General features: G+C 34.5%; 1 protein-coding gene across 2 annotated transcripts in view; it reads right to left on the reverse strand.

The window, feature by feature from the left end:
* Positions 1-10,000, reverse strand: part of LOC144965462 (lactosylceramide 1,3-N-acetyl-beta-D-glucosaminyltransferase-like) — a 42,397-nt gene that overhangs the window by 12,794 nt on the left and 19,603 nt on the right. The window lies entirely within an intron of this gene.

The raw sequence follows: 10,000 nt of genomic DNA on the forward strand, positions 1-10,000 counted from the left end.
AGAAAAGGAAATCACTGGAAATGAACCTGGGACTATGGGAGATGGATACTAGTGGGAAATGAACCCGGACTATGGGAGTTGGGTACCAGACGAGAATGAAGCAATTACTTTCTTACGAAACCCGCCAAAACCCGCCGAAAAACCATAGACTTGGGTTTACTCCCCAATAGTGTACACTTCCCTGAGTCTCGGGTTCACTCCCCCACTGTTGCCTACTACTTTCTTTCCATAACTTTGTCGGATATTGTCGGGTTTCGTAAAAAAATAATTGCTTTTTTATTTTTACGAAACCCAATCCCAGGTTCACTCCCCAATGGTGTACACTTCCCTGAGTCCCAGGTTCACTCCCCACTGCTGCCTACTTCCCATAACTTTGTCGGGTTTCGGCGTGTTTTGGCAGGTTTCGTAAAAAAAAGAAACACCCCTAAAAATACCACGTGTATTCAGTAAATAGATGTCAATTGTAGTCTAATATTCAGTATCTATTAAAATTATTATTATTATTATTATTATTATTATTATTATTATTATTATTATTATTATTATTATTATTATTATTATTATTATTATTATTATTATTATTATTATTGTTATTGTCATGTAAATTTCAATATAATACGGTAATTAATTCACGGAAGTACATCGCTCAATTAAAAATGGCAGAAAGTCTGGCCACATATTTATAATGAATCGGGTTTGTCTTAGATGACAAAACAAACAAACAAACAAACAACAACAACAACAGAAAAAAAGCATGATTTTAAAAAGTAATAAACAATAGAAGAGCACATTAGTAAAAAACAACAACGAGATTATAACGCATAAAATATATTCGTAATAAATCGATAACTGATTAAATTCCTCCAGCTACTTGATTTTATAAAAATCATAATCATAATCATAATAATGATGAAGATGACGATTACAACAACAACAATAATAGTAATAGTAAGTAGAAATAATAATAATAATAATAATAATAATAATAATAATAATAATATAATAATAATAATAATAATAATAATAATAATAATAATAATAATAATAATAATAATAATAATAATAGATCTTTATTGTACATAAATATGGCAATTTGTCATTTAGTTACACTTGTTATGAAGTTATATAATAACGATAACATTGAACATATATTTCACTCCTACTTATTCTCTCTCTCTCTTTCTCTCTCTCTCTCTCTCTCTCTCTCTCTCTCTCTCTCCCTCTCTCTCTCTCTCATACACACACGCACACACACACACACACACACACACAATTGAGGAATGTGAGTACATTTAGTTAATTTTGTGTGCCCCCCCCCCCCCCCCCCTGTTTCTCTCTCTCTCTCTCTCTCTCTCTCTCTCTCTCTCTCTCTCACTCTCTCTATCTATCTATCTATCTATCTATCTCTATCCCTCTACCCCCCTCCTCTCTCTCCCATTCTCGCTAAATTATATATATATATCTACCTACCTATCTGTCTCTCTATCCCGACCCACCCAACCCCAAAATAAATTTTAAAATCACAGATTATATTATTTATAATAACAATAATAATAATAATAATAATAATAATAATAATAATAATAATAATAATAATAATAATAATAATAATAATAATAATAATAATAATAATAATAATAATAATAATAATAATAATAATAATAATAATAATACTCTTTGTATGTGTAAGTCTGTTATTTAAAATACTGTAAGTATGTTATTTAAAATATTGATTCAAGTCATTATAAGAGAGAAATGGTTGATATAATAATAATAATAATAATAATAATAATAATAATAATAATAATAATAATAATAATAATAATAATAATAATAATAATAATAATAATAATAATAATAATAATAATAATAATAATAATAATAATACTAATAATAATAATAATAATAATAATAATAATAATAATAATATAATAATAATAATAATAATAATAGATTCTTTATTGTCCATAAATATGGCAATTTGTCATTTAGTTACACTTGTTATAACTATATACTTATATTATGATAGCGATAACATTGAACAGATATTTCACTCCTACTTATTCTCTCTCTCTCTCTCTCTCTCTCTCTCTCTCTCTCTCACACACACACACACACACAAACACACACTCTCTCTCTCTCTTATAAGACATATCTAGATCTACCACTTAATGTAAACATAGAAACATACACATAAACATACACATCCATAAACAGAAAGGCAGGCGACAAGCCGTATCTAGGGCAAACACTTAGCGAGGCACACGCGCTTAGCGAATCACCGTGCGAGGGCTGCTGACTATTGGCTCAAAGAAGGAGTGTCCCTTCTAGTAGCGTTAGCTCTCCTCTTTCTAGGGTGTCACTGAACTTTTAGTGACATTTAATCATGTCTATTCAGACATTAAAAAATTAATTTGAATGCCACTCTTATTTTGATATTTTGAACTATGTTAATTGCACAATAGCAGAAATTAAAAAAATATGATCAAAATATTTTTACAACTTTGAATCGGGCTGTCAGTTACTGCACGTGTTCAATCTGGAAGTAGGTCAGCAGTTTATTTACATTCAACCAAGATTGTCGCACTTTTCACTCTCTCTATAAAAAAAAGGTTCCTTATGGATACTGAATAGTGGCAAAGCACTATTCAGTATCTGATACTGAATAACCACTTCGTAATTCAAATGAGCCCACCTTATAAACCAGTGAACACTAAATAGAGATTTTGGAAAACGAACTTTTTCTTATTTATTGCCTTACTTGTGCTGGTACCATTGATGTAATGACATTGGGAAGGTTCCAGTATTGAATTAAATTTATTAATTTACTAATATCATATCAAGTTAGTATTAACTTGTGTTGTTTTTATATATTTAAATCCGTTTAAATTATTTCTTTTTTTTTCTCGTTTTCTTTAGTGCTTCTCAAAACTCATTTATTAAAATTGTTTTCTTATTTGTTTTTTTTTTTTTTTTTTTTTTTTTTTTTTTTTTGTTTTTTTTTTTCTAACAAATTAATTTGTTAGTTCCTTTCTTTCAAATTCTTAAAGTAATTACCGCTGTATTTTTATTGTCAGACTAGATAATTTTACAAAACAATGTGTTTTCTATTGTATTCCCTCTAATAAAACAAAACACTTTTATTCAAAAGTCACGACTAAATAAATATATAAAATACAACCACCATTTTGGTTTTCTCAACAATTGAATTAGTATACGAGAAATACTCTTCTGAGAAAGTAGAGAGTTGAATTCTAACTAAGTTATAGAAGAAATAAATACATTTAAAGGAAGGGCAGATTCCGTACTTGCCCGTCCTGAAGCTAATACATACATAAGATAGTTCGCGATGAAGAGGCGGGAAGCTAGGGGTTGGTTGGGTAAGGAGTAAAGATAACACGGTCGTTATTGTTATAGTCTAACGAATGCATGATGAGATATTGGTAACATTATTTTGTCTTAATTGTATTGTATGAATTATTGGCGAAAGCCTAAGATTAAATAAACTTTGTTTTTGTTTGTTTTTTTTTTTTACTATGGAACTGATACTTGTCATAGCAAACCTGCCTACTTGAAATAGGAAAATAAAAATCGTAGTTTTCAGGGTTAATAAAATCGTAGATATTTTAACTACCCTTTAAAAAAATCACCGGAATTTTCGTCTATTATAGGTATCAAATTTTAAAAAACGAGAAAAACTGATTGCAAACGTAATCATGTTGGTGGTGGTAGTAATGATGATGGTAATATTATTATTATTGTTATTATTATTATTATTATTATTATTATTATTATTATTATTATTATTATTATTATTATTATTATTATTATTATTATTATTATTATTGTACGTATTGGTGATTTTACGATTGTTGTATTCTTTTGTGGTTATTAGTGGTATCAGGTTATTGTTTGGTTCCATTTGCCATTTTATCCCACTTTCATGTATGTCATCAAATTGTATGATTTATTGGCGAAAGCCTAAGATTGAATAAACTTTGTAATATCGTATGGTAATCATCATTGTCTACGACATCGTCGTTGACATCATAATCATCATCATCATTAACAACAACAACAACAACAACAACAACAACAACAACAACAACAACAACAACATTAACAACAAGTACTACAATAGCAATAAAAGCAATATCAACATCATCATATAATTTCCGTCATCGTCTCCACAACTATCATTCTAACCAACAGCACCACCAAAACCACTAACATAATTACATCCTCCATCACCGTCTCCTCTTCCTCCTCCTCCTCCTCCTCCTCCTCCTCCCCCTCCTCCTCCTCCTCCTCCCCCTCCTCCTCCTCCTCCTCCTCCACCACCACCACCACCGCTACCACTATTCCAACCACTACCACCACCGGCACAATCATTCTAACCACCAAGAGAGCAGTAAAAATGATGCAATTTGAGCTCTGAATGAAACTCGAGTCATATCGCTGTTGTTGCTTCTCGATGAAAACTTTAAAGTTACTACGTACTACTGAAAACCAGTAATGTAACAGAAATATTAATCTCGCCGTTGAGGGATTAAAGCATCTCTTTAATTTTTCGAGTGAACGAAATGGACTTGTCAAGGTGTTGTCGCACTATGTCTCGTCTTTATTTTTTTTGTTGTATTCTCTTTCGTGATTCACTTTTGATTACGTTTGGAATAATTAAAATCTACTGGTATTGTCATTTCATTGTGACTGTGACTATTTGTGGTTGAAATATTTTATTTTTCTTTAAAGTCTCTATGTCAACATAACGACTCAAGAAAAACAACAAACAATATCAAAATCCACAATAAAATGGTTCAGAACTGTTGCGTATATTTATCGCACAATGAAGCAGTCAAAAAATGAAGTTAGAGAATGTGTGTAATCGTGTATTATAATAACCTATAATGTGTTTTCCAACCACCACATCATCACTGTCACTACTACTACAACCACCACAACCACATCGTCATTACTACCACTACTACTGCAACCACCACCACTATATCATCATCATCATTACCACTACTACCACAACCACCACCACCACTACTACTACAACCACCACCACATCATCATCACTACCTCAACTACGACAACCACCACCACAATAGCATCACTACCACTACTACCAAAACCACCAGCACCACATCATTATCACTAACACTACTGCACCACCACCAGCACATCATCATCACTACCACTACTACTACAACCACCACAACCACATCGTCATCACGACCACTACTACTACAACCACCACCATATCATTACCATTACCACTACTACACAACCACCACAACCACATCGTCATCACTACCACTACTACTGCAACCACCACCTCATCATCATCACTATCACTACTACTATAAATACAACCACCACCACATTATCATCACTACCACTACTACTACAAACACCACCACCATATCATCATCATTGAAATATTTTTTTAAAAATTGAGCTTTATATAGTGCAATATCTACTAAATGTGCTCAAAGCGCTTTACAAGGGGTCCGTGGTCAACATTTAACATGTAGGACGGGACATGACGCCTGTTAGGTGATATTACAATTTTTCGGACAAAGACAACTCTGTTAACGGCCAGGTACTCATTTTACACCTGAGTATGGTGAGAGAATGTGAGTAAAGAGCCTTTTCCAAGGACTCAACTATGCGCCGAGCGCGAGGCTCGAACCCAGGACATTCCGATCCGAAAGCGAGTGTCATACTACTAGACCACTTAGCCGCATCATTACCACTACTACTACAAACACCACCACCACATCATCATCACGACCACTACTACTACAACCACCACCACCACCATATCATTACCATTACCACTACTACTACAACTACAACCACCACCACCACCACATCATCACTACCACTACTACTACAACTACAATCATCACCACCACCACATCATCATCACTATTACAACTACACTACAACCACCACCAACACCACATCACCCCACTACCACCAGAACTACAATCACTACCATTAGGTTTTGTAGCGTTACTTCATTTGAAATAAGGAAACTTCGGAATTGTATTTGGCATTGTGTTTATATATCATAATATAATTCTAATCAGTTTTAGAACTAGATACTATACAATTTTTTAAAATATGTATGCCAAATACCACCCCAATTCCCCTTTCTTGTGTGCGGGAATTCCTCTTTCGGCCCTGAAATTGAGTGTGAGAGAGTCATCACTACACACATAAACAACAGAAACAGTTTAAAAACATGACTATGACACGCAACCACTCGCACACGAGGCTATACTATTTATCCTTTTCTCTATATAGAACAGGACAAGACAAACAAGAGCTTGACTCTCTCTCCACTTCGCATTGATGTTTGTCGTCTCACGAGTTCAACTCTCGGTCGACCTGTCAATATTCCTTTTTTGCCTAGGACGTAATCATTAATAGAATGTTGTGTGGTTTTGACCGTGAAGAAAACCTTCAGAAGTCACATTTATATCATTTTAGAGACATCGTTTTGAATAATTTTGAGTTAAACGAGCGATCAGGAAGTTATTTTCTTAGATTTCATGAACGGCCGATAGCGCTTGTTTACTATAGTAACGCGATTCCCAGCCCATGTCTCAATGGCGGATATTTTTCTCATCGAGGCCGCTGGTTGGTTAGCTAATTTGAGCACCGTACGGTTTCCATTGGGTAAATTCCTTGAGAGATGCAAACATTAAGAACACCGTGGGATTGAGATCCATTTTTATATAGTTCTATGTGTATCCACACAACCCCAGTACAATGTAGTAATGTTAATATAATAGTATAGTGCAATGGAATGCTAGTACAGGGACTATAATAATATTTATCACGTGTGGCCAACTTTCATGACCAGCCCAGTTTATATGGACATTTTTCACTCTCTGATTTTAGCCAGTTTTTGTCTTAATGTGAGGATATTTTTAATGTGGTGGATAGTGGATAGCGACATTTTGGTTGACGGTTCAATTAATTCTATTATCAGAGGAAGATGATGCTGGCAGTGGTGATGGCAAAAACGTAAATGATGCAGGTGGTTTAGGGATGGTAGTAGTACTGGTGCTGCTGAAAATTTTGGTGATGCTGTTGTCGGGGCTAATACTTATGACGTAATCGGAAAAAACCCAACACGTTTCATTAAAAAAAAAATTGGCCAGAAAACTCGTCCTTTAAATATCGATCATTTATAATGACCCTGTTCAATCCAACTCCAGCCGATTCGAGAGTTTTTGATGTGATGAAAACACGTTTTCTGGCCAAAATTTTTAAAAATGTGTGTGTTTTTTTTATCTTTTTTAAAGACGGCAGTGTGATCGCGTTGTTGACGATTGGTATAGTGTGTGGGTTGGGGCGGTGGTGGTTATGGTGACAATATAAGTAGTAGTAGTAGTGATAGAGGCACGGGGATTGGGGGTGATGATGGTGACGATACTAGTTGTACTGGGGACTCGGGGGGTGGTGGTGGTCACGATAAAGACGACAGTGGGCGTCATTAACACAGTGAGGTTAAATGATCGGGAACACCACATTGTAAATTTAAAGTATATTAGAACTAATATTATATAATATCCTTCAATCTTCATTTGATAATGAATTATGATATCAATGACTACTATAATATTTGAACAACTATATTCATGGCATCGCCATTTAAAACATATAACAATCGCAAACATCAAACTCACTCATGATGAAGTTTATTATTTTAAAGTAATCATACCGCAATTTTTAAGCAAATAATCTTTGACGAACATTTCGCAGTAATTAAATTAAACATTACGTATGCCAATCACTAGTACTCAGTCGACCCTGTTCATGTGTTGTAATAATCGCATGACCTGGCAATTTTAACAGTTCATGGAGCTGTGGTTGGAATTTACAATTCTTTTATTCTATATCTGTGGGTTTATCATATGACATGTACAGTGGAGAGAAAATGAGGAAAAGAACAATGATATATCACTTATTATGTTTGTTCGCCGACAGTGACTTCAACCTCGATGACCCCTGGTCTGGCACTGTGCGGCGTGATGAATCACGCAGGTAGCATGAAAACTAAAAGGAACGATAATATTATTATGTGGTAAAACGAACAGCCGTGGTGAGCTTCTTCGCCAAGCGCATACTATCTATATCTTTATTTATAGATAGTTCGAAGATGACGTCACTCAGGTCTTTGTTATTGTTTTTTGCCATCCGCGTTTATGAGTAATGCTCACTGAACTGTTTTAACCCGACTATAAACGTTCATGGATACACAAAGTTTTGTGTGTTGGTCCGTTATACTTCCGGATGGCAATGTTATGAGCTTCTTTGCCAAGCGCATACTATCTATAGATAGTTCGAAGATGACGATATAGATAAAATGCGCTTGGCCAAGGAGTTCACAACATTGCCATCCGGAAGTATAACGGACCAACACACAAACTCTGTGTGACCATGAACTTTTATAGTCTGGTTAATAGATAGTATGCAGATGACGTCACTCAGGCCTTTGTTATTGCTTTTGCCATCCGCGTTTGTGAGTTGTTCTCACTAAACTGTATTAACTAGACTATAAAAGTTCATGGTTACACAAAGTTTGTGTGTTGGTCCGTTATACTTCCGGATGGCAATGTTATGAGCTTCTTAGCCAAGCGCATACTATCTATACAGTTTAGTGAGAACAACTCACAAACGCGGATGGCAAAAAACAATAACAAAGGCCTGAGTGACGTCATCTGCATACTATCTATACCTTACTTATTTTAACACAACTTGCTACCTAAAAAAATGAGAAAGGAAGACTGATAAGGGGAGGAGAGGAGAGTGAAGGGGAGCGATGTAAGGGAAGGGAAGGGAAAGGAAGGGAAGGTAGAGAGCAATTTATCCCCAAATAATATTCCACTTGAACTCACAACACATTACTACACACCAACGCCAAAACAAATCAAAAATAATTTACTTTGTGACGATAGAAGGATAAATAAAAGAGCTTAGAGGAAAGCATTAGTACAACTATTCTCTATCGAAGATAGGGAAAGCTGTAACTGGGAGAATGAAATACACAACGAGCAACCTCCCCGCAATGGGAGAGATCTATATTCATGTTTTCATCCAACCAAGTCATCAATCACATGATATATTGATTTCCAACAATTGGATATTTCTTAACAAATGTAAACACGCTGCTTTGTTTACAAAAGTTATAAACATACACATGTGTCAAACTGAACAAAATGACCAATCGTGATGTTAGATATTTCAAAATCTGTGAGCACTTTTCACTATGTGGGTCACTTTGAGCACATTATTCGAATGTGACCAATGACCTCGAGCACATGGAAATGTAATATATATCATGCCCATTTTATGTCATGTCAATGTCAATTAACAGGTAGATAACCACGCCTCTCGGACAATCATCATAATGTAAACAATGATAGTGATTGGTAGACACAGCAAACTATACAGGTTTTACTATCGATGGTATGTGTCTAAATACAATACCCACTGTCCAACCGCTTGGTCAATAGAACTAACACAGAAAACTTGTATAAATGTAACCGTTTAAAATCTGATCGAGATAATCGTGTGATAACTAGTTACCCATCTGGCGGTATAAAAACAATAACAATGATCAGAGAGAGAGAGAGAGAGAGGTCGATTTCATTCACGTTACTGTTTATAAACAACCAAATATGTTTGTCCGCGCACGTGTGAGGGTGTGTCAAAAATTTTAAGTTTTGATTGGTCAAAAATCTACTGGTTAATTGTAAACACCATGCACAATTTTGTGGTCCAGTGGTCTAGGAGCCTTTGTTTTATTTTTTTTTTTAAATCCAATTTGCCAAATGTATAATATTACGTTACTCGCATTTTGATATTTATGTAATGATTTCTTTTCCTTTTTATTACTTCAATTGTTTGCATTAAAAAAAAAACTCGGAATTTCGGATCACTTCTCTCCCTCAGACCTTATTTTCAGTTTTCAACC

This window comes from Berghia stephanieae, chromosome 2, assembly GCF_034508935.2.
Source record: "Berghia stephanieae isolate SIO BIC M18660-M18661 chromosome 2, UCSD_Bste_1.3, whole genome shotgun sequence".
Lineage (NCBI taxonomy): Eukaryota > Metazoa > Mollusca > Gastropoda > Nudibranchia > Aeolidiidae > Berghia > Berghia stephanieae.